Here is a 26,370-nt window from a genome sequence, read left to right as displayed (position 1 = left end):
CTTCAAGGGCAAGATACTTTATCTGAAAGTAGGCTTCTGTGTGGTTGAGGTTGAGGCTGAGGTGTCACTGGAGTTATTTAGCAGCCAGCTCCTGTCAGCTTTTGATGTCAGCATGTTTTTGTGAGGTATGCCTTCAGTTTGTCCTTATAGGGTGCAGATAGGAGTGAAAGTATTCACTCAATCTGGCCACAGAAAGCAGTTTACAGCTGTGACCAAACACAAGTGCATGAATGCACACAGCTTCAAAAATAGCTGATCGAGTGAAAATGTGATCGATAAAAATGTTTCAAAATATAGCATCTTTTGTAACTTGTGTCTCTGGAGCTCCCTGCCTCTTGCTTTTTTTAGAATGGGAGGCGGGGAAAGGGAATGGAAGGAGTTCAGTCTGAGGTTTTTTCAGGCCCCCTCTTCCCCTGGAGGGTAGGGCAGGTATATTAGAGCCCCCCTGAAGTGGGGGGGGGGTCCAGTTCTGGTGATGGTGCCATCACAAGGGGTTTGGCTTCTTTGACTATGGTCCACACTTCAGGGAGAGAAGCAGCAGCTTGTTGGGAAGGAATGGCCTCCAGCTCACCCTGAAAGGGAAAAAGCTCTTCTCAGCCAAAATGGCTGAACTACTTGACAGGCCTTTAAACTAGGATTTCTGGGGGATGGGTGGTCAATTAACAGTTCTAGTCCAGGTCATGTCAAACACGGTATTAACAGGTTAGGTAGCCCAAGGGAACCTACTCCAATGACAGTCTAAGAGAAGATCATGTCCCAGTGCACAGGGAAGCTTAAGGTTTCCCATGGCAGCCTTAGCTGCTGGTACACAAACATCAGGATTTTGGGAAATAAGCAAAAGGAACTGGCCATTCTCCTGAGCAACAAAGATTATGAACTTGTCAGGATAATGGAGACCTGGTAGGACTCCACCCACAACTGGTCGATAGTTATAGAAGGCTCTATACCTTGTACAGGAGAGACCATGTTGGGAGCAGGGGTGGAGGTGTACCTCTCTACATGAAGGAGCAGTACACTGTCCTTCAAACCAAATTTAGCAACCAAGGAGCGTGTTTTGCGACCCTCTGGGTTAAAATATGGGGAGAGCATGGGGAAGAGGATATAATTGTAGGAGTCTATTACAGACCTCCCAACCAAGAGGAAGAGCTGCATTGTGAGTTCAATAGGGAACTGGGTGTGGCTGAATGCTTCTGATGCATGTTTGTCATGGGGGACTTCAACCTTCCCAAAAGCTCATTGGAAGAGCACATGGCCAAATCTGACTGGTTGTGTAGCTTCCTCACTTGCATTGATGAGTAAGAGGTCTACGGGCCAAGTAGGGAAGATCACTTTCTCTGTCCAATGCAGGGTGGACAAATCTCTCAGTAAAACAGAAATATTCAACTTTGGGAAGGCTGAATTTCACAAGCTCAGGAGACTGGTCAGCCAGGCACTATGAGATTATAGCCCCTTAGAAAGGGGAGTCCACAAGGAATGGTTGTTTTTTAAGAATGCAATCCTTGAACCACAAGGGAAGTCCATTTCATCCCACAGGAAATGCAGTCAGTGGGCTGGGGAACCCCCTTGTCTCAATAGGAAACTTTTGGACCTCCTGAAACTAAAAAAAGAAGCTTACTCCAAATGGAAAATTGGAATCACCAAGGAGGTCTACATGGCACTAGCCTACATCTGTAGAGAGTGAACCAGAAAAGCCAAGGCAGAAACTTAATTCAGGCTAGCCATGAGACTCAAGGACAACAAAAAGTCCTTTTTCAGATATTTGGGAGGTTAGAGAAAGAACAAAGGCAACATTGGACCCCTGCTAGATCAAATGGGGCAGCTGATGTCGGACACTCAGGAAAATGCCAATCTCCTAAGTGACTACTTTGCAATGGTCTTCCACCCATCCAAGGGGGTCACCCTGTTGGACAGAATGCAAAGCATTCAGGGGATGGAAGATGGACCCACAATTGACATAGATAAAGTGAGGGAACACCTCGAGAGGCTCAACATCCTGGGCCCGGATGGAATGCATGCAAGAATCCTGAAGGAGCTCACGGACATCATAGCACCGCCCTACGGTGAAAATATTTCAGAACTCATTGATCTCAGGAAGGTGTCAGAAGACTTGAAAAGAGCCAATGTGGTCCCAATCGTCAAGAAAGGAAGAAAGGAAGATCCAGGGAATTACAGGTCAATCAGTCTGACATCCACCCCTGAAAAGATCCTGGAGAAATTTATTAGGGTTCCATCAGCAGCAGGCTAATGGAAGGCAACTTTCTGAGTGCCAGCCAACACAGCTTTGTTACTGGAAGGTCTTGCCTGACCAGCCTCATCTCCTTCTATGACCAGGTGATGAATTGCCTGGACAAGTGAAATGAAGTTGATGTCATATATCTGGATTTCAAAAAAGCCTTTGACCGGGTCTCACATGATGTACTTATGGTTACGCTGGAGAACTGTGGCCTCAATCATCTCATGGTCTGATGGCTGGGGAACTGGCTCTGGGGTTGGACCCAAAGACTATTAGTTGATGGGAGCAAATCAGCCTGATGCAAGATGACCAGTGGTGTCCTCAAGGCTCAGTACTCAAGCTAGTACTCTTCAACATCTTCATTAATGATCTGGATTTGGGAATCAGATGCAGACTGACAAAGTTTGCCGATGACACTAAACTATGGGGGAAGGCAGTCACACTGGAGGACAGCCTGGGGATACAGACTGACCTGGACAGGCTCGCAAGGTGGGTGGACCAAAACCTGATGGCATTCAACGTAGATAAGTGTACTTTTTGGAGGAAAAACCAGCACCATACTTATAGTCTTGCCAGTGCTATGCTTGCTAGCACCATGACAAAAAGAGACGTGGGGGTCTTGATTAATAGATTCATAGATTCATAGATGTTAGGGTCGGAAGGGACCTCAATAGATCATCGAGTCCGACCCCCTGCATAGGCAGGAAAGAGTGCTGGGTTTAGATGACCCCAGCTAGATGCCTATCTAACCTCCTCTTGAAGACCCCCAGGGTAGGGGAGAGCACCACCTCCCTTGGGAGCCCGTTCCAGACCTTCTCTACTACTCTAACTGTGAAGTTCTTCCTAATGTCCAGTCTAAATCTGCTCTCTGCTAGCTTATGGCCATTATTTCTTGTAACCCCCAGGGGGGCCTTGGTGAGTAAAGCCTCACCAATTCCCTTCTGTGCCCCCATGATGAACTTATAGGCAGCCACAAGGTCGCCTCACAACCTTCTTTTGCAGAGGCTGAAGAGGTCCAGGTGCCCCAGTCTCTCCTCATAGGGCTTGGCTTGCAAGCCCTTAACCATACGAGTGGCCCTTCTCTGCACCCTCTCCAGGTTCTCCACATCCCTCTTGAAGTGCAGCGCCCAAAATTGCACACAGTATTCCAACTGCGATCTGACCAGCGCCCAATAGAGGGGAAGTATCACCTCCTTGGTTCTGTTCATCATGCATCTGCTGATGCACGCTAAAGTGCCATTAGCTTTTCTGATGACTTCGTCACACTGCCGACTCATGTTCAACTTGGAGTCCACTAGGACTCCAAGATCCCTTTCCGCTTCTGTGCCTCCAAGCAGGTCATTTCCTAGGCAGTAGGTATGCTGGACATTTTTCCTCCCTAGGTGCAGCACTTTGCATTTCTCCTTGTTGAACTGCATTCTGTTGTTTTGTGCCCATATGTCCAACCTGTCCAGGTCTGCTTGTAGTTGTTCCCTGCCCTCTGGTGTGTCCACTTCTCCCCACAGTTTTGTGTCATCCACAAACTTGGACAAAGTACATTTCACTCCCTCATCCAAGTCGCTGATGAAGACATTAAAGAGTATCGGTCCAAGGACTGAGCCCTGCGGGACCCCACTGCCCACACCCTTCCAGGTTGAGACCGACCCATCCACTATGACTCTCTGGGTATGACCCTCTAGCCAATTCACCACCCACTGGACTGTGTAGTCATCCAAATCACAGCCTCTTAACTTGTTCACCAGTATGGGGTGGGATACCGTATTGAAGGCCTTCCTGAAGTCTAAGTAAACGATGTCAACCCCTGCTCCTGCATCCAGGTGTTTTGTAACCTGGTCATAGAAAGAGACTAGATTAGTCAGGCATGATCTACCTGTTATGAACCCATGCTGGTTTCCCCTCAGCATAATTTTTCCTGCCGGGCTCTCGCAAATGTGAGCCTTGATAATTTTTTCAAAGACTTTGCCTAGGATGGAGGTGAGACTGACTGGCCTATAGTTGTCTGGGTCCTCCTTCCTCCCCTTCTTGAAAATGGGGACCACATTGGCCCTTTTCCAGTCCTCCAGGACCTAGTCCATGCGCCATGAGTGTACAAATACTCCTGCCTGTGGCTGCACAATAACGTCAGCCAGTGCCTTCAGTACCCTCAGATGGAGCTCATCCGGGCCTGCCGACTTAAACGCATCCAGTTCCTCCAAGTGCCTCTGCACCATCTTAGGGTCTACGGTTGGTAGTCTGGCATCCTGCTGCTGCCTCTCTACAATCCCAGTGAGAGCCTTGTCTTGCCCCTCGCTTAGGAACACTGAGGCAAAGAATTCATTGAGGAGTTCAGCCTTGTCCCCCCTGTCTGTCACCAATTGCTTATGCCCATTTAATAGAGGTCCTATTCCACCCTGGGCCTTCCTTTTACTCCCTATATATCTAAAAAACAATTTTTTGTTATCCTTAACTTGGGATGCCATCCTCAGCTCCATGGTGGCTTTGGCCTATCTAACTGCCTCCCTACAAGCGCGAGCAGAGGAGGTATACTCCTCTTTAGTAATCTCTCCCTGTTTCCACTTTTTATATGCCCCCTTTTAGCCCGTAGACTGCTCTGGATTCTCTGGTCAGCCAAGGAAGCCTCTTGGCCCCTTTCCCCCTTTTTCCTCACATCGGGATCGTCTCCCTCTGTGCCCGAAGGATCATTTCCTTAAGGCACAGCCACCCTTCCTGGGCTCCCATCTCTTCAAAACTTTTACTCTGCAGTGCATCCTTGACTAAACGCCTGAGTTCATTCAAATCAGCTTTCCTAAAGTCTAGCACTTTCACCCTACTAGTTACCTTACCCACTCGACGTCTTATGGTGAATTCTATTATTTGGTGATCACTGTCCCCCAGGTGACCACCAATCTGTAGGTCTCCTACCATGTCATCCCCCATTGCCAATACCAGGTCCAGTAAGGCCTTCCCCCTAGTGGGACCATGTACCTCCTGCGTCAGATGGAGGTCCTGTACACAGAATAGGAACCTGCGTGAACGGTGGGACTTTGCTGTCTGTGTCTCCCAGCAGACATCTGGGTAGTTTAGGTCCCCCATGACTACCGCCTCCCTAGTTTTTATGGTCTCCGAGAGCTGCCTCAGGAGCCCCAAATCTAGTTCTTCCCCTTGTTGGGGGGGTCTGTAGCAGACCCCTACCACCAAATCCCTTTCTCCTTGACCTCACTGTAACCTAACCCACAATCCTTCTACTTTCTCCTCCTCCACAACATGGATTGGCCACAACATGAACATGAGCCACCAGTGTGATGCCAGCAAAGCAAGCCAACTCTGGCATGCATCCACCAATGCATCTCAAGCAAAATGAGGAACATCATCCTCCCACTTTACTTGGCCTTAGTGAGGCCTCAGCTGGAGTACTGAATCCAGTTTTGGGCCCCCCGCTTCAAGAGGGATGTGGATAAGCTTGAGAGAGTCCAGAAGAGAGCCACCTGCATGATCAAAGGCAAAGAGAGCAAGCATTATGAAGAGAGGTTGAAGGACGTGGGACTCTTCAGCCTGGAGAAGAGAAGGCTCAGGGGGGAGTTGGTGGTAGTCTGTAAGTATATAAGGGGTGTGCACCAGGATCTGGGAGAACACCTGTTCACCAGGACTCCCCAAGGGATAACAATCTCTAACAGTCACAAACTTCTGGAAGGCCGATTTACATTGGACATAAGGAGAAACTTCTTTATAGTCCAAGTGTCCAGGGTCTGGAACAGACTCCCCCCAGAGGTGGTACAAGCACCTACTCTGGACTCATTCAAAAGGTGTTTGGATGCTTATCTTGCTGGGATCATCTGACCCTATCAGACTTCCCATTGTTCTGAGTTGCAGTTGGGAGCTACACTTTTGTCTGCACCCATAGTGTTTCCTATGCTGTAAGATCTCAGGCTGTAACTAAGCTGAAAATAGAGCACTTATTTTGGGAGTCAAGAGTTAGGCATCTGCATATAATTTCTGGTCCAACAAAATTGGTATTTGAGGATCACTAATTCAGTGCTGGTAACGTTGGCTTCTGCAAGGATGCTGGTGTTTATGTGGCAATCTTCCCATTTGATATAGAGAATTGGCTCTTTAGATGACAACAGTAGGTCACCCACATTTCAAATTCATAGAGGAGAGTGGGGATAATGACTGTATTGTAGACCTGGATCTTGATGTCTTTCAAGAAATTGTGATCCTTAAAAACATGCCTAAGCAATTACCCCAAAGAAATGCTTGTGCACTGGATCCTGTGCTGGGCCTCCTCATCAACCTTCCCTCTCTGAGAGGTGGCCATTGAGGTAAGGAAAGTCCTCGACTACCTTTAAGATCTCTCCTTTGATGGTAATTTGAGGAGAGAGGTTACACTTGATGGATTGATGGAGTCAAAAACCTTGATGAGGTCATGAAGGCTATATACAGAACCTGTTGTTGTTCCTGACACCTTTCTTGGACTTGGCAGGCAAGAAAGTTCATTCATATTGATGCATAGGATTGTCTGAAACCACATGAGCTTCTTTCAGGACTTCCTCAGCAAGAGGTAGAAGGCAATTCAGGAGGATGTGGGCAAAGATTTTCATTGCTTTGGAAAGGACAGCAATACCTCAATAGTTCCTACACATAGACTTATGCTATTTCTTGAAGATAGTCACAATGTTAGCATTCCTTGGGTCCCTCAAGCAGCATTCCCTCTAAGCTGTGTGGCATGTGTGGCCATGCAGGCACATTCATGCCATGCTGCTAGGCACACCTGTGTGGCCACGCACACCACACAGCTTAGAGGGAATGCTGCCTTCAAGGGATCTCTTCATTGTTCCAAATTTGGAGAATAAATTTCTGGAGTTTCAGCACCATTTCTTCACTGCCAGTGTGGAAGGTTTCAGCAGGTATTCCATGTGGCCCAGTAGCCTTGTTGTTTTTGGTTTCCTTGATGGCAAGCCAGACCTCTATGATAATAGGGTTGGCAAGGGATCCCCATTCAGGGTATTGGAGGACAGAATCAGTGGTGGCACCTATCACAATTAACGTATGGCTCAGGAGTGCCTCAAAGTGTTCTTTCCATCTAGCTTGGATAGTTTTATTAACTTTGCAGGATAGTTCAGTACTCCTTAATCAAAGGAAAGTAGGACCAGGGGAGGTTGGACCATAGATGGCTTTTATTGCCTCAAAGAAACTATGTATGTCATCTTTGTTGGCATAGAGCTGAATCTCCTGGTGTGATTTCCTAGATCCTACTTTGAACTTTGGCTTTGAGGAGATGATGTCTACTTCTGCTGAGATGTGGTGTCATTTTGTAAAGAAGGATGATATGAATTTGTGTACGCAACCACTGTGTGAGGTAGAGAAGCATTATCCCCATTTTAAAGAACTGTAAAACGGAACTGAATGAGGAAATTATTTGCCCAGCATTATGCACAGAATAATGACACAGTCAGGAACGGCACAAGGATACTGGGTGTGTCTACATGTGCAATTAACGCAAAGCAATAAACTCCAGAGCTTATTGCTCAAGTTTATTGCTTCTGGGTGTGCGATTTGAATGTGCACCTCCTGGGACTGCAGTATGCTGAGCCAGGCCAGAGCAGACCCTACTAGCAGGGGCCTTGGGAGTCAGCCTGCCAGCTCAGGGCTGCTTCCCCTGACTCAGTGTGCTCTGGAGGGGCTGGCTGGGACACAAGGGTGCATTAGTGTGGGGCTAGCTGGCAAGCGGCTCCCACACTGAAGCACCCATATGCCCCAGCCAACGAGGACAGCATCTACATGTGTGCTGCTGAGGAATAAAAAACTCCACAGCAGGGTAGTACTACAAGTACTAATACTACTTGTAATTACAAGTACTACCCTGCTGCAGAGTTAATTAGTTTACTCTAGCCTAATACGGCCACATGTGTAAACACATGACATTTACTGCAGAGCTAATTAGGCAACTCCACAGTAAATGCCTTGTGTAGACATCACTGGGAGATGCTAACTGCACAGTAGCCTAATAATACTGCACAGTAGCGTGTCACAGCACAAATAATGCTAATACACTACTGCACAGCATTATTAGGCTACTGTGCAGTAGCATCATTAAAAAGGCATGCACCAACACCACTGTACAGTAATGGCAGTTACTGCGCATTTAGTACTTGATTATACAAGTACTAAATTTCATGCGCCTTAACTGCTGTTAATGAACGTGTAGACACACCCACTGCCTCCCAATTTCCTGCTCTTAGCACTAGTTCTGAAGACTCCTGAACCAAGATCATGACACAAATGTCACAGTACCATGGAGGATAGATACTGCATCACAACTGTGCATACAATATTGCAACTAACAAGTAGTTTCCCTGTTAGTGATATAAGCAAAGTCATATTTATAGATCTCTGTGTTGACAATGTAAAAGGATTAGAGGCCTGGCAAAATCGAAATGCTGTGATACAAGAAAAATGTTATATATAGATGAACAGTAAATATATACACTGCAGTAGGTATAATACTTTTTTCTAAAATGACTATGAAACAAAATAACCTGAAGATGGGAAAATATTGTTTGAGAACAATAAAATGTTGAAGTATATCCTACAGAGTGTTGTTTTCTAGACTTTAGAAAGGCAAACATCCACTGGTAATTCTTTCATAAATAAAAAATTCTTTCCCTTTTAACTATTAGAATCTGAAAATACAATTTAAGATTAAGAAAAATTACTTCAGATTGCACAGCGAAAATTATACCTTTTGTAGTTAAGGCTGTTATCATGCAATTCTCTATTTATTTACCACCTGCATTTACCCAACTGCTTAAAATTAGAATACAGCACTGCATATCGATTTCCAATTGATGGATATCATCTGTGCTCCAATAAAATGACAGGCCCTCAAAATTCTACCAGCAGAGACCTTTATAATACATGACATGAGTTAAATATATTTTATTTAACACCAGAGAAAATTTGCATTTCATCTCTCAGCCTTTTACGGAGCTGCTGCAAATGATTTAAGCTTAGCTTTTAGATTTCAGAATCATTTAATTTCAATTTGGGCTCGCTCTTGTATAATTCTTAGTCTTTGTTCAACCAAATGTAGACTACTGACATTTAGCATGTGGAATAACATGTCAAAAATATGGGACGCTTAAATTCACGGTTTGTGGATTTAGTGAAGATGTGAAATAAAATCTTTGATGCGTGTTAAAATCACAGTAAAATGTAAGTGAAACCTAATTGCAGAATGTAAATGAAGCTTAATTGTTTACCATGCACTTGTAGTTGAAATCCTGCTGTGTAATGCATGGCAGCATCATTTCAGGATATGTCAACACTCCAAAGCAAAGTCCAAGACAGTTTGGCTGTGACAAACTGATTGTTCATGAGCCAAATTATGTAGAGCTTTTCAGGTGAAGAAAATACAGCCTTTTATAACAGAGATCTTTTAAAGCTTCCTCCTAGAGAACAAAGAAAATAGTCACTCTGGAGAAAAGGCTGCATTAAAATTAGATTTACTACAAATAAAAGATTTAATAATCACATTTTGCTGCAATTTAATAGTTGGTAATGTAGAAGCAGCTGCACTGTTTATATCTATATGGCCTTTAAAAAAAAAAATCTTATTACTGATGTAGTAGTACAGTAAGCATCCATTAGACTGTTTTGCTGCAATGAAATATTGTACTCAAAATTCCAGTGCAAATCTTTTGCAAAAATTAACATGTCAAAACAATAATACTAATTAAGGCAACAATAAAATAAGCTTTCTGCAGTGTAATGTCAACCTGGTTTGAAAGTAATAAGTGTTTGTTGAAATCATAGCTGTAAATTAAACCAAATGTTGGGATATTGAAGAACCAATTATATTTTTTTCCATTAGTTAATATTCAATAAGTTATATATTTTGTTATGAGACCCATTCCAGTGTTATTTTTTTAAATAGGAAGCATTTTATTTTTAAATGATTTCTAAATGTGTAAGCAAAATATATTTTAATATTTCACTACCTAAGAGAACATTGCATATTTTGAATCTGACCCTTTCCTTACACTGGTATAAGCTACCATGTGAGTTAAATAATTGGAAAGGATGAGCCATGTTCTAAGCTAAGTCGCACTATCATCTATCTAGAGAAAATTCCACAGATCTGTGCTGGAAAATTCCATTATATTAGTACAAGGGGTATTAGAATCTTTTTGACTTGTTAACATGTTAGGGAACACAGGTCTGTTCCTGCTTTATCGTGCATCAGTCAAATCAGTGTAACTGTCTAGTGGAATTATTTCTGATTTACACTAGTGTAAGTGAGATCTGAATTGGGCCAAATATCTTTCTATCTGCCATGCACATTTATGTACCTAAATAAATAATATACATTAAATAATATATATTAAAATAACTGTCTGTGTGTGTATAGATCATTAAAAAAAATATATTAGGCTCATTTAGCTTCTGTTTCTTCAAAATAAACTATCTGGCTCTTACTAACTATTATTAATATACTAGTGAACTGCCCATCAAGAATGATGGGAGGGGGGCAGGATGGAGCGCTGCACACTACCACACCATGTCACTGTTGCCTCTTAGGAGTGGGGGGGTGGGGGGCAGGAAAGCTTTCATGCAGTAGCCACTGCTGCCAGCCACCACTCCGAGTTCAACCACAGCACCCTCCCTACCCCATCTCCACGTCCAGCCCTGTTACATGTCCCCCCCCGCCCCGGTCACTGTGTCTGGCCATCTATTTGTGTGTCTGTCTGTGCAGAGCACTCTAACTGGTTGTTTCAGTAAGCATTGTGATTGGATGCTGAGACAATCAATCCAAGTGCTCCAAGAGCATTACAGACAGACACACAGACAGATGGATTAAGCCCTTTATATATATATAGAATTAATATTTCATGTTAATTCACCATACCATATAGTAATAATATTAAGGTATATCAACAAGGGCCAAATAGTAGAGGTGTGTGAAGTGGGCAGTATTCAATTTGGATTTGGATTCGGCACCATTCACGGGACAGTGATTCAATTCATTGATTCAGATCACTGTCCTGATTTGATTCAGCTGTATCTGAATCTGAAGATTCAATGCCGATTCAGAGAATCCATGATTCGGCCATAGACACAGCTTTAAATGTTTTTTCTACATACCTCAAGGTACCAGGTGTGGCTTGTGAAGACTGAGATAGTGGGCTGGATGGAGCATCCCAGGAGTGTGGGGTGGCCCCCCACGTGCTCGGTGGATACCCCCACCCCCACCCCCAACTTGGTGATTGGCCATGGGGGAACTCCGGGTGCCCCCCCCCAGACCCAAATGGCATCAGTCATTGAGTTGGGGGGAGGGGGTGGGGCCTGTGCACTCCACAGTAGACCCAGAAGTGGACCAGAAATGCTTCTGGTCCATTTCCAGGTCAGCCACCGAGCACACCAGGGACCCTCCTGCACTCCTGTGGGACAATTCATCCACTCCACCATCTCAGTGTTCACAAGCCACCTGGTACCTTGAGGTATTTAGAAAAAACATATAAAGCTGTGTCTATGTCTGAATCACTGAATCTCTCCGAATTGATTTGGAGGGTTCTGATTCGATACAGAGAGATTAAAGGGTCTCCTGATTTGATTTGGATTTGGAGATTCGGCAGCCGAATCAAGCTGAATCTTCACCGAATTGAATCAATGACTAAAGCTTTGCACAGCCCTACCAAATAGTCTAGCAATTTGAAGTAGAAACTAAATGAACCCAATATCAATACTGAAAGATTCAATGAGTCTAGTTTACCAAGTTTGTAACAGACAAAAGAAACTGTATAGTGCTAAACAGAAAATGGAAGTTGGTTCAGCTTTTACAGGGTCTTCATAAAGTCCTTGTGCACTTTTAAACTTTAATAACTTAAGTTCTAGGTATGATAGAAACAATCTGTAAACAGCATTTTAAAAGCAAATTTATTAACATTTTTTAACATAGACTACACAATGCTAGACTTCATAAGTAATAATGAATTTATTCTTAAATAAGATGGAGCTCTGTGCCACTATGCTCTGAATGTATGACTGTTCCTAAATGATGTTTTCCCAGAGAAGTGGATAGGCACAGGTGGACCAATAGTTTGGCCTCCGCGTTTACCTGACCTGTTGCCATTGGACTTCTTTTTATGCGGACATGTTAAAAGTGTAGTTTACTTTTCAAAACCACACTCTTTGGTGGAACTTAGGGCTAGGATCACCAATGTAATTAGTGCAGTAACTCAAGAGCAACTGGGAAACATTTTCAAGGAGTTGGAAGATCGGATTGAGCACTGTATCATGATAGATGGTCGTTATGTTGAAGTCTAGCATAGTGTACTCTAGTTGTCCTAAAACTTTAATAAATTTGCTTTTAAATGCCATTCGCAGATTGTTTCTATCATACCTACAGCCTAAGTTATTAAAGTTTAAAAGTGCACAAGGACTTTATGAAGACCCTGTATTATCATCAACAAGATTTCCATGAGCATGCTATGGGTCTTTCACTGGCAAAGTGTAGGTTTGCTGCGATTGTGTCATTTTTGGAGATGTCTAAAATATAATCTGGTGACAATATTGGCATTATGCTCTGCTTCAGAGGAAAAGATTTTAAAATTGCCTCTTTGGGTAGTTCTGTTCCATGTACACAATGATACTTCCAATAACAGAGAAAAAAACAATTATTTGAGCTTAGGTTGCATATGAGCAAAAACTGATCTGGTAGCAGCACTGTAAGTCTTTTGGGTTTAACTTACACACCTCATAGTATTTAGCATGAATCTTACTGTAGGAAAGATTCTGATCTGTCTTTCTATTACTGAATCTATATCTGTCCATGCGGAAAATATCTATTTTCCATCTTGCGGTCAATCCCCATGCATTTTTGTATAACTGCATAATGTCTCTTTGCATCTCAGCATTGGGATGCAAGAAGAAAGATGGATTACCCTACGTACTTTGAATTGCTTATACTTTTGTGCTACAAACAGATGTCTCTTCCTAATCAATTATTCTACTTCACAACTCATTGAACATGAAAAGCACAAACAGACCCATTGATTTGATTGGGAATGTATTCTCTTAGAATATTTTCAAATGGGAGATGGGCGGGGGGGGGTGCATATTTTATCTAAATGTTTAAGTGCAACTTCAGACCTCTTTCCCCCTCACTTTAAAAAATATTTCAAATCTCTTATCTGGCATAGGGGTTAGCACTGAGTCCTATCAGTTAATCAGGAGCTGTACTTTGATATAATATGCAACATAATGTTATTTGACCCATGTAAGCATAAATGACTCATCACTATAATGCAACAAGGATAGTGGAACAGGCAAATATTTGCTGAAATGGTAAGTGCAGTATAAAAATGTGATGTTTCTATTATCAAATTTATTGATAGGTGGCTGCCTGTACATTTGAAAGCCCCAGTTGGAAAGCCTGATTAGATTTTTACTTACAAAACCTTTTTTGTTAGAAGAGAATATTACAGTACATTTCTCTTAATTGAATGCAAACCTCATTTGATATAGCTGGGAAAATAGCCTCTGAATCTCTTTGGGCCAAATCTTAAGAGCTGGAAGCACTAGCTGAAATGTCAGGGCTCCCATTTCATTGACTTCACTGGGAGTCCTGGGTACTCAGCAAGAGCTTGGGACCTCAGGATTTTATCCTTTGTGGGGGAGGGGAGGCTAATTTATCACTCTGTTGACCATGTAATTCAATTATGAAATTGCGCGGATTTGGAGAGGTGGGGGAGTGAAATATGTTTGACCCTGAAGGTTAAAGCAGTGGTAAGACTTGACATTAAAGCTTTTCTTTCTCATCCCGAGGGCAGATAGGTGACAAGCAGATGCAGTGTTAAGCCTCTTCACAATGACTTTTCATTGACCTGAACCTTGACCTAAAAAGACCATTTTTTGTAAGGGTGAGAGCTAATTTGGTCTCCAAACCTACAAAGTCATGTGGATTATTTTCCCTAGGAACTGGTCTGATGCCATCAAACTCTTTCACAAGGCTCCAGAAGTGGATTTCCAGGTAATACTAAGACTAGAATTTTATCTACTAAGTCACTAAGTCACTAGGTCACTGCTCTTTAGTCTGCAGGCTTTTGTTCCTGTGACATTCATTTCTAATTTAAGTTTTTTTCCCCGTCTCTTTCCTGTCCTGTGATTATTTTCAAGTCCCAAATAGAGCATACAAAATTGTAATCAATCACAAGGGTATATACAATTTAACTATCACTATGTCCAACTCAGTCCCTTTTATAATAATATTCTAAATTAACTGACTGTTCCTTGTGAACTGTTTTTCGTTTTGTTATTTCAGGGTAGATTTTGATTGTTTGTTGTGGTTCTTCAGATTTTTTTTTTTTTTATTTACCTGGAATTATGCCAGACCCAAGCACCTAGGTATGGATGAAAGCCATTTACACACACACACACACACACACACACACACACACACACACACACACACACACATTATATATATATATATATATATGTGTATATATATGTATGTATGTATGTATGTATATATAATGTGTTTGTGTGTATCTGTTTAGTCCCTTTAATATTTAATACCTAGTCTTGTATCAGATTTGTGCCTTTCTGTTAGATTTTTTTTTCTATTTTATGTTTTTCCATTTGGGCATTCTCTATGATTTAAGTGGTGCAGTTAATTAAAGGCTGAAGAACACAAAAGTCCCTTCATCATTTTATATCCATTTGTGTTAATATTTTTTATATGGGATGTCCTGACTTCTTGACTGTTTCAGATAAAAGATACTTTTGTAGTAACATTTTAAAAAACTATTTATAGAATAGTAAATATATAAATAGAAGTTTGTGACTAGCAAGGCAAAGTAAGGATGGAATTCTCATTTTTTTAATTTTATTTTAATACTGGAGGATAAGATATCAGTAGGTCAGTGTAGCAGGACTCAGGGGTTCATCAGCCAGGCACCTAGTGCCCCTGCCTGTGGCCTGACCTGACTATTGGCTCTTTTCTGGCCCCACTTCACCTCCATTCACTCACCCAGCACAACTTTGATGTTATCTTTGGGATTTGTTGGGGAGGCAGTCCCTGGGACTGGGAGTAGCCTCTCTGGTTTGCTTGACAGTCAGCTCTGCCTTCTTGGGTATGTCCCCACACCTGAGGAGTATGTTCTCCCCTCGAAAGCTTCCCTTTAAGGGAGCACCCCCTCATATTTCTGAGCACTTGTTGGGGCTTCAGCCATCCTGGCCTTGGCCCCCTTTCTCTCTGACTGCACCCTCAGATGTGGTCTGCTAAGACCTCAGTTCCTAGGCATCAGCCTTGACTTGGCAGCAGTCCCTCCTGGGGCACCAGTTTTACCCCACTAGCCTAAGCCTTCCTAGCTTGATGCTAGCTCCTGTTGCTGATGGCAGGGAGTGCAACCCAGGCACCCCCATCCATGGCCTCGTCCTTCTCTGTAGCCACAATCCAGTCCTTCGGTAGAAGAACTCCAACACAAAATAGCAAGCTGACCAGACCCAAACAAAAACCCCTCCAGGACTTGAGCCCTGCTTCTCAGGTTGGCTTGTTTCCATCCTTCCAGCCCATGGGTACCTCTCTCAAGCTATCTTGGCTTCTCACTGCAGTCAGCTGTCTTTGGGAGCTTTTTGTCCTTCTGCTGCCAGGGCCAGACTGCCTCCCTATCGGGTCAGGGACTGTGTTTATATGCCCAAACCCAGCCTTCTTCTGGCCATGGAATGGGATCCCTTGCACTCAAGAGCCAAGTGCTGCTAATTACATTATTAATAGCTTTGCCTTTTATTCCTTGGCTCAGTCTACCTGTGAATCTACTACTTGTCAGCGACACAAGCATTAGTGTCTTGACAGTTATGGTGGCCTCAGATGAATGTTGACATTAAATGATACGTTCACTCTTGCACCCAAACCAAGAAGCTATGGACCAAAGCAGTTGGGCTTCTCCAGCCCTTACCACTCCCTCACTGCTTTGGTACATGGTTTCCATAGATTTTATTGTGGACCTCCCATGCTCTACAGGTTGCTCTACAATTATGGTGGTGGCCAACCTATTGACTAAAATGGTCCACTTTGTCCCTGCCTGTGCTACTCCTACTGCTAGTGAAACCATGCGATTTTTCCTGAAACATATTTTCTGGTTCCATGAATGGCCCACTCAGGTGATTTCAGACCATGGCCCTCAGTTCATCTCATGTGTTTAGCATGAATTCTGCAAGACTCTGGGTATAGAACCCTATTATTCCTCAGCCTACCACCCCAAAACAATTGACAGACAGAGTGGGTGAACCAAACCCTCAAACAGTACTTCACATAAGTCAGATAAAGGATGCTGACAATGTTACCCTAAGCTGTTTAAATACTTCAAAAAAACAAGAATTTTATCAGCATTTTACACAAAGTTGTTTTGGGGGGTTTTATGGGGGGTTTTAATTAAAGATAACGTTTAATTAAGCATAAAGGAATTGCTTTTCTTCATATCTGCACCTGTATTCCTCTTCATACTAAGGTATTTATGTATAAACAAGGATATTCATTGTTCTCTAGTTTTAAAGTTTCAGTCATTCAGTCAATGATCAGAGACAATATATATGACTTAAGTGACTAATCAGACCCAAAAATGAACAGCAGATAGGGCTAAAAGTGTTTGAATATTTCTGCTATTTTGGTATTACTTATGAATGAGGCAGAAATCAGAAATTGGGTCTGATTTACAAACAATTTGAGTAGAGAAAAATGACTAAATGTTGTTACTAATTTATTTCCAGTGAATGACTCAATCAGGTACTATGTTAACCTTGTCAGAAGAGATTAATGTTGGCAGATCTTTCTAACTTTTGAAATATAGATAAAACAGACACACTTCTGATCATTAAAGACCACATTTACATTCCACTAATACCAAATGTAATTACTTCATTTGCACAAAATATCAGTTAGTGGGTTACCCAACTATCAATGTGCACATATAAATCCTCATTTGCATTCAAAATATAATACTTGCATGTGTCTAGCATTCATCTTTATCTATAAAAGTGTCAAGATATATAAGTCAGGTTGTGAAAATAACTGATTTTTCCATTTGGTGCACCAAAAATCAAGGGATTTTTACACCAATCCCCAAAGGATTACATTTTGTTTTTATAAACAGAATAAAAACAAACAAAAATGGTTTAAATAAAACATTTTGTCTGACCCAAGCAACATTTTTTGTTTTTTGCAGGGGTGCTTTTAGTTTTATAAAATACGTTTTGTTGTGTTTGTCAACAACTGGAAGTTGACACATTTTCATTTTGAAAAAGGCATTAATACAAGGACATTCAGTGTCCTTGAATTTTTCTAGCTGAAACTATTTCGCAAATTGACTTGGATTCATGAATATTTTAGTTGACCCAAGCAATATTTTTTGGTAAGTAAAATATTTGCAAGGGGAAAAAAATCCTCAGACCCATGTGATAGGTGGTAGAGATTATAATATTCTGATTTTGGTTGATTGTATTTGCCTTACCTAAAAATCTCTCTCTAATCTCAGTTTGATATGGCATTCATATTTGTTTTCTTTATATGTTTTGTGTGCTTGTAATTGTTTGTAATTGTTTGTAATATCCAACCACAGCGATGGCTAAATATCAAGTGGTGGCTAATGGAGGAGGAAGGGATGTATGTGCATGCATGTGTGTGTAGAACCCAGGTTTCATAGCTGGTAAGCAGATACAGGGCTCATCTGTCATTGGTCCGAGTTTTGGTCATGTTCATCTTTGAAAATCCATCCATTTATTGTTTAAACATTTCTTTGTGAATGAAAGTCATTATTATGTATGTGATATCGTTATTTTTTAAATCTCCTTTAGTTTTCCCTTGTATGTTTAATTTCTCTGTTAATTAATCTTGGGATATTTTAAACTGAGAGAGGTAGTTAGATATGTTAGTCTGACATCGGGGAGACAGAAAGATAGATATGCACTTTATAGACTAACTAAATAAGATATATATAAAGCACAAGCTTTTGGGAACTTGAGCTCACTTCATCAGAAAAATCTGATCTTCATCAGACAAAGTTCTACATATATATTATTTAGTTAGTTTGTAAAGTCTATAACTACCCTGCCTTCTGTCATATATTGAAACCATTATTGCTCTTTTGTTTTCATTCCTTCTTGGTCTTCAAAGACTTATTCTAGTCATAACACTTTGCACTTACTCATCGTGCTGTGGAAATTTCTGGTTGATATTTTATCACTCATCATAGTTAATAAATGCACAGTGAGGTCATTCAGCTTTGAAATTAAGGCCTGACTGACGTTCCACAACGTGAAGTCAGTCTTGAAAATACCAAGCACTCTTACATTTCCATAAATGTAAATTTCGGGGGTCGGACTCGATGATCTATTGAGGTCCCTTCCGACCCTAACATCTATAAGCTGCACAGCCCTCAAATTTTTAATACAACTTACATGCATAGGTCCCAAAGCCAGGAAAGTATTTGAGCCTGGACTTCACTGCACATTTGAATAGGGACAATGATTTCATTATCACATACCTCAGTTTAAGCTTCTGTTTCAGTGCAGTGCATAGGACTGAGACTGCATAGAGCAGAATAAAATGTCCAGTCTGACCAACTCCTACTGAAGTCAGTAGAACTGTTTTCACTGATTTAAAAAGGACCTGAATCAAACCCAAATGTATATGTTCTCTGGGTCAGGATGATAAAACTGTTAAAATGCACAGGCTCTGTCTTGTCACATAAGACACCTGGGACCAGAAGTGATTTTTGAAAGGAGAGGACATCTGCTCATCTGCTGGTGATGACTCTGAAACAGGCCAATGTTGAGCACTGATAGAGGGAGAAAAATATGGCAACTAATATTGCATCTAGAGGTCACAGAGGATGGGAGAGAAAAACCTATAGTGGAATCCATGAGTTCAGGTAACATTGGCAAAAAAAACCCCTTTCCTAAATTCTCAGTACACTGAACAGATGTGGGTGATTGTCACAGATCAATGTCACTTTCAGGGGGAAGCTGTGCCTTGGAGCTCCTCAAGAAGAAGCCCTATTTTGTCTTCCTCTTCTGAAGGCCCCCCTGAAGTCAGCCTTGGTGTGGCTTCTTGAGGGCAAGCCTCTGGCTCAAGACCCTGGCCCATCTCTGTCCCTGGCTTCCATGGTGATCTGTAGTTCCTTAGAGAGCTCCATTTTTTCTGGTCACCTCCTGGGAAGGGAGGTGTTTTCTCTCTTCACGGGGGGGTCTGAGTGCTGATGTCCCAAACAGCACAGCAGACTGCTTCTAGACAAACAGTCTTTACTGTATTACTGCAGTTCCCTCTGTCATTCCTTGGACTCTACTCTGTCCTCCCTGACACTTGCCACTCCATTCCCCTTGGGCTTCCTCTCCATTTTTCCAGAGACTACATCTACCCAGCTTTCTCAGAGCCTCTCTCTTCCTCCTCAGGCCCAGTCAGTCACTCTTGCAACAAAACTGTTACAAAACTGTAATATTAACCTGGGGGCAACACTTACCTAATAACATGAAACATGGAGTCATGGGGAACCAATAGGTATGCAGCCTCCTGCCAGGTCCAGCCTGCCATCTCTTCCCTGGAGGGCAAAATTATTTCATTTTATTCCTGGGGGTTCATCTATAAACAAAGTAGAAATTTCAGCGAATTTATTTTCTGCCTCCTGGCTGCCAAAGAGGACCATACTTTTTGTGTGCTTCTTATGAAAAAGTAATTTGTAAAACTAAAAATAAAAATCATGGTGTGGAATGCACAAGCATTCAGTCCCTCCCTAAAGCTCTCCTTCCTCCCACTCCTCTTCACCCTCCTTCCTTCATCATGTCTGGTCAGTTTTCTGTCAAAGTAAGTTTTATTATCTGCTGCTCAAAGTCCTGTGGGGCAAGCACAACTTGTAAAACAAGCTATTTTCCTTGAGCAATATTATCAATAAGAAGAAAATGGAAAACAAATCCTGATTTAGGACTTGTTCTTAACAACAGCATCATAGCAATAAACTATGATGTACAACACTATAATAGACCCTATAAGAACATAAATATATACCATACAGTAAATTAGAAGTAAAATATGTACCATGCAACAGGAAATTGTAGCAGTCAAAGTGGTTTTGTTTTTAGAAACTAGATTAATTTAAGTCTCAGAAAAGGGGCAAACTCTTTGCCCAGTAGCTGTAATTTCAATGTATCTCAAGTTTTCAAGAGAGTTTAATTCTGCTCTTGCACCAGTTTTACACAGATGTAACTCTTTTGAATTGTTCCTAAATTACACTGGTAATAATCCAAAGAGTTAGGCACCCTGTGCTTTAGCATACATATGCCATAGTATAGCATCATATAGCCCATAGCAAACTAGCAACACAGCTACAATTTCAGTGGAATTATACTGGCATAAAACTAGTGTAATTCAGAATCTGCTAATGTTAGACCATATAAGAATATGTCAGCGTTATAGTAATCATCTTCACAATTTGTCACAAATCACTAACTTGTCTTTCATCTGAATATAGCACAGTGCTTTGTTACTATCTAATGATTAATAAAATTCTTCCAAAGTGCACTTTCTGTGTTGAGTTCACTGTATGCACATTATTTTTTTAACGGGCTTTATGGTAGCACTTGCAGACCCCAGTCTGGACTTGGAGGTTCATTGTCCTGAGTGCTGAATAGACACTGGGCAGCAAATCTGATTGGGAAATGCAGAAGGAAATTTTACCTTTTTTAAAAAAAAAGGTTTTGAATATTTTAAAAAGTTGGTCCACCTTTATAGCAAATAAAGCAGCTGGCATTTTTTCATTAAGAAATCTACTGAATTGCACTTTTTTTTCCCCTTTAATTTCAAAATCCAAAAAAGCGTGACCAACTCTGTTAAATATTAATGGTGAGAGCCTGATCCCACTGAAGTGAATAGAAAACTCCCATTGATTTCAGTGAGGGCAGAATTTTACCCTAATAATTTAGATCTCAAATATCCCCAAGACAAAGGTGGATTCATATTATAATATATGTGCTGCAGGGCACTAAGGCCTGCCTGCTCCTTTAAGGGCAGAAGCAGCCTAGCCAGAGAGCCCTGCAGGCTAGACAATGCTCCACAGCTGCAGGTTGCCTGAGCAACAAGCTAATGAGGGATTTAGCTGGCACCTGCATGCGCATGGCTGTCTGGTGCCACCTTAGTCAGAGACCTGTCAGCAACCCGGGGGATCCCCTCATGGCCAATCATAGGGGGTGGGCACCAGTGCTCCCACCTGTCCCCTCTGCCTGTTGCTTAAGCGGCAAGCGGAGCTGGTCAGGGGGTACACCGGCACTCTCAGGAGTCACATCGCCACTCTGTATGCGGTCAGTTGACTGGAAGGAGGCAGGGCCCTGGGTATATATAAGCCCCGGAGCTGGAGCTGGCAGTGGTTAGTTCACTGGCAGCCACCAGGGGAAGGAGCGCCAGCATCCAAGAGCTGCCCTGAGATGTTTGGTTGCCTGGTATGCTACCTGCAGGACTCCTATGGTTCCTGGAGCTTAGAAGGTGCCTTGGGCTAACTGGCACCCTAGACTGGGGAAGAGGTCTGACTTCTTAGAGGGGCAGAGCGTGACTCCGTCATTATTGTTATGTTATAGCCCAGGGGCCAATGTTTGTGTTGTCATTTGCACTGGTGGTTTGGAATGAGGCGGTTAGGGGAGGTGGATGCCTCATTAGTGCCAAGGTGAGCATATGATTATGTAGAGCCCCAGCACAGCTACAGGGGCTGGAGAGCCCAATAACTAGAGGAGATTGATTGGAGCTAGCGCTACAAAGCTGGGCCTGTCATAGTGGGTCTCAGCTAGAAAGCTTAGCTACCTTAAATGGGAGGAGGCTGAGTAGGCTGAGACACCAACAGAGGGAACAATATTCAAGCAACATCTGTGAGACACGGGGAGTGGTATAAGGGGAGGTTTGGAGCCATGCAATTAGCCCATAAGGCTGAAGATGTCCCATGAGGCACTGACTTGGAGCAGGACCTGGCAAGGGGTCTAAGGAAGACATCTTTAAAACTAAGTTATCCATTTTTTTCATTGACTAGAAACAAGCTTGTTTCGAGGGCTGAGCAGACTCTTGCAGGGTCTAGTAGTGTTCAATAGGACTGTGGCTGCACAAAATCTCATGGGCAGCCTCCCTACTTATTATTTTTACCAACAATACATGGCTGGTGAGATTAGAAGGCACCCTAGGGGCAGAACTGGCATGGTCATGGAGCCCTAGGGCCATCATGACCATCCCTGGGGACCCCACACCATGACAATATGTACAACTAGGGAACTGAGACAGAAAAAAACAAAGTGTGTTGTTCAAGCCAAACAGCAAGTCATTCATAGGACCAGGATTAAAATGATGAATCCCCTGATTTTAATCTTGTATATCTTCCAGATCAAGTTGGCTTCAACTCTAATATAATCATGGTTAAAGAACCCTCCTTTATGGAATATAGATATTTTACAATACCACTATGAGGTAAATAAAAAAACAGAAAAAAATACATATCTCCCACTTAAATTTATGTCCATCCTGTATTAATATAATTTGTCCATTTTACCAATGGTTTAGGTGAGGCACACAGAAGTTAAAGGACTTCCATAAAAACACATAGGACAGGAGTTTGTGGCAAAGCTGAAACTAGAAACCTTGAGTTCCAGTTCTCAATCTTTTGCTTAAACTACTAGAATCTCTTGGCTACATTCTTCCCAGATGCATCTAAACTGATTCAGAAGAATTATAACAGGGATGAATTTGGCCTATGTTCTACCCATATATAATCCAAGATAGCTATGTGGGCAAGGAATGATATCTGTGTCCTCCATGAAGTAATGCTGCAGCCCTGAGTATAAAATCCCCTTTATATTTGTCATTTTCTGAGGGTGGAAGCTGACCAAGTCTGGCAAAAGGAGAGGATACAGAAGCTTCCCAAATGTCTTGTCTGTAAGCTTTGATTCCATCAAGTGAACATACCATATCTTTTGTAAGGGTATTGGGCACTGCCAGGTTAAACAGTTTTAGCTGCTTCTCAGGATTCACGAGTTTTAGCAAGTAACCCTTTTGGGTCATTCTAAAACAAAGCAACACAAGGCAGAAAGAGTGACATGTAACACATACTGACTATGTGTTACATCACAACCGAGCCAGAATCTGATTCTGTAGAAGTGCCCAGATTAGCATGCTGAGATTCATTTTCTAGGTCTGCACTGACTTTCACAAGTGAAAGTATGACATTGCCGACAACCCCTTTTAAACATCCTGGAACCAAAGTATCTTGAACACTAAAATGCCAGTTAAATTTTCTTAATAGTTCGCATCTGTGTGCTAGTGCATGTTCCTTGACTATACAAATAAGCTGACCTCACAAAACTGGAGGTTTAAAAAATGGTTTGATCAGCATCCTGCAAAAAGTATTGATTAACAATCCACACAACTAATGAAGACTGGAGGGAAATGGCACCAACAAACCCCCTCCCCCCCCCAAAAAAAACAACCCTTCCTCTGCCTTCCCTCCACCTCAAAAACAGTTTCCATAATCCTGAGAGACGCACGGTAATAGATAGATTCCCACGGCCCCCACCAAGTCTTGGCATAGATAGACCCTGCCAGAAAGAAGAGGGGAGGTGGAGCTATCTCTACAGCACCATTTCATACCCATCCGCACACTACGGAGGATCATCTACATGTTTAAGGTCCATGCACTAGGTTTGGAACCATTAGGGGGAAATGACATCGTCCTTCCAATCTATCTACCCCTATGCAGTGATTCCCAGAAAATAAATAGAATAAAATGGAGTCATGCCACTAGGAGTAAAGGGCAAAGGGCCAACATTGGTGCAAAGACACAGGGACTCGGTACAGATGGTCCAAATCTGGTGAGGGATTTGGGACCTGTGACCTATTTCATGAAGGAGCAAAACCTACCCTCCCTCCTTTTCCCTTCACATGGAACAACATGGGAGAAGCTCTGTGAGAGGAATTGTGTAGAAATTTTCTTTTTCCAAATCCTCTTCCCAGGCATTTTTTTCTGTGGGAGAGGAATGCTCTGGGCCAATATGATTAAGCAAATGTAATCCATGTGAAATGAAATGTAAATCTCAGAGGGAGTTTATACAATTTATTTGGTACCACAGTGCCAGTTTTACGAAGTCATTTTTCACCAGCTGGACTCTTTAAGTTCCTTTACAAACACACAAGTCCTAATATAAAATCCACATGATGAGATTTAGTGGCTCACAGAGCTTTTTGGGAGGTTTGCCAAGTAGATGATGTGGGGTTTTTGCTAAAATTGTACAGCCCTATGGTGTACAAAAGGAGAACACTAATAATTTGGTCTTCTGATATTAAAATTATTTCAGCAATACTGGAGTCCAGGATCTGTTTCATAATACTAACCTATTAATATCAAACACAAATATTTTACAGCTAGGCTGTAATTGTGCAGATTTTTATTCAAGGACAAAAGAATAGTAAGATCCTTTCTGGTTGAGAACAGAAAATTAAAGGTCAGATCAAGCATGGGTTCAAAGAAGGGTATTCAGGCCCACATGTTTTTCAGTCAGAGCTAATTTTCACCTACAAAGCACTCAAATTCAAAATATACAAGCAATAACTTCATGCAAGGCTATGCTGTTAACAAAATAGGCTGATTCAGCATTTCAGCTTCAAACCAGTCTAGTTCTACCCTGTTCTAGCAAATTTCACTCATAGGAAGCTTTGTACATCTAGCAAAATAGCAGCTAGTACATTTCACTGTAGTTATATGTTTTGCATCAAAAAGAATCATGATCACTGTTTCCACTGTGACTCCTCATGTGCTCACTCACACAAGCTGCTTAGCCCTCAAAACAAGCTTGTTTGTAGTTAATGAAAGAAATGGGTGACTTATTTTTAAAGATGTCTTCCCTCTGCTAATAATCTGGTTTTCATGAGCTGCAGCTGCGCCAGCTTCAGAGCCATTGATCTATCATGTGCAGAGACACAATTCTTTCCACAAAAAGTGCGTCAAAGGTAAAGCAATCAATTTATTTCCTTTCTGAAACGTGAGCCGCACATTTGGAATTCCTCATGAGTATCTCAGGTGATGCTGTACAAGTAAAACCCAAATAAATTGCTGCTTATTCTGTTTAGCACAGGCAGTAATTCCCTTTTAGGGTACTTTGTTTTCCTTTAATATCTGGTGCAGGGATAAACAGAGGTTCTGCATTAATCCAGTCATGTGTTAATTGAACATAAACCACACCATAAATGCAACAGTTTAGTCTTGAAATTAATAACTGTCATTTGTAGACCACATCATGTATTTCATTGTAGGAATAATTTACTGATAGGGTATTTTATGCTAAGCAGTGATTAAGAAACTGTGCAATTTACAATAGAAACAAATGGAGTCATATTTAATGAGTAATAAAATGTGTGTATGTATATAAAGTTGTTTATATGTAACAAATTAAAAATGTAAATGTCTTTGTAATATAAGGCAGAGTATGAAGGGCTTTTTATATTATTATCCCTCAAACTGATGTGTGACCAAATAAAAGATTCAGATTTACAGGAGGATTCACTTTATAGAAAAACAAACCCCTTTCGCTAGAAGGAAGCATCTGTTTCAGCCATTAATAACATGTGTAATGTATACACTGCTTTGAACTAAACATTTCCATTATAACTGAAAGCCCATTTACAGACAGAAGCAGTGCCTGAGTGTAATCAGTCATAGTGTCGCTGTAGCATATGATAACTGAAATAGAACTAGGACATGAGCTCAGCCAAAGGCCTCTACAGTATCACTCACAAACTGCAGAGGGGAAGCATTTTGTCTACCTTGTAACCATTAGTGTAGAAGGTAGGTATAAGTCCCAGTGGTTTTCTTAGTAAGTTGCACTTAGCACTGATCCATGTTTACACAAGTGAAATTGGGTTTTTTTGTATCTACTAAAACTAATCTGAGATCTAGATCCTTGGCTTATCATCCACTAGCAGTCTCCCCTTTTTGTTCTCCTCTGACAGCAACAAAATGGGAATTTTGTGGTGCTGCTTTCTAATGACTCAAGGAAAAACTATTTTCAAGCAAAATTTTAGGCTCATGGAGTGGAAAGATTTTAAGGGTCTTACAATGCAACTTGCATATGGGAAGGTCCACACC

At 41.8% G+C, this 26,370-nt stretch overlaps 1 long non-coding RNA gene across 8 annotated transcripts in view; it reads left to right on the top strand.

The window, feature by feature from the left end:
• LOC109280822 (uncharacterized) overlaps positions 1-26,370 on the top strand; it is a 195,945-nt gene that overhangs the window by 88,499 nt on the left and 81,076 nt on the right. For 4 of the 8 annotated variants that reach the window (XR_009461036.1, XR_009461033.1, XR_009461037.1 and 1 more), the window contains exon 3: positions 14,186-14,240. The exons of 1 other annotated variant lie outside the window; for it this stretch is intronic. This is a non-coding gene — a long non-coding RNA (uncharacterized LOC109280822). Of the gene's footprint in view, positions 1-14,185; positions 14,241-25,131; positions 25,236-26,370 lie in introns of those variants that run through there. 3 more of the 8 variants (XR_009461038.1, XR_002087263.2, XR_009461035.1) reach the window with 1 other exon arrangement.

This window comes from Alligator mississippiensis, chromosome 3 (genome assembly GCF_030867095.1).
Source record: "Alligator mississippiensis isolate rAllMis1 chromosome 3, rAllMis1, whole genome shotgun sequence".
Lineage (NCBI taxonomy): Eukaryota > Metazoa > Chordata > Crocodylia > Alligatoridae > Alligator > Alligator mississippiensis.
This window is presented reverse-complemented; position numbering and strand designations above follow the sequence as displayed.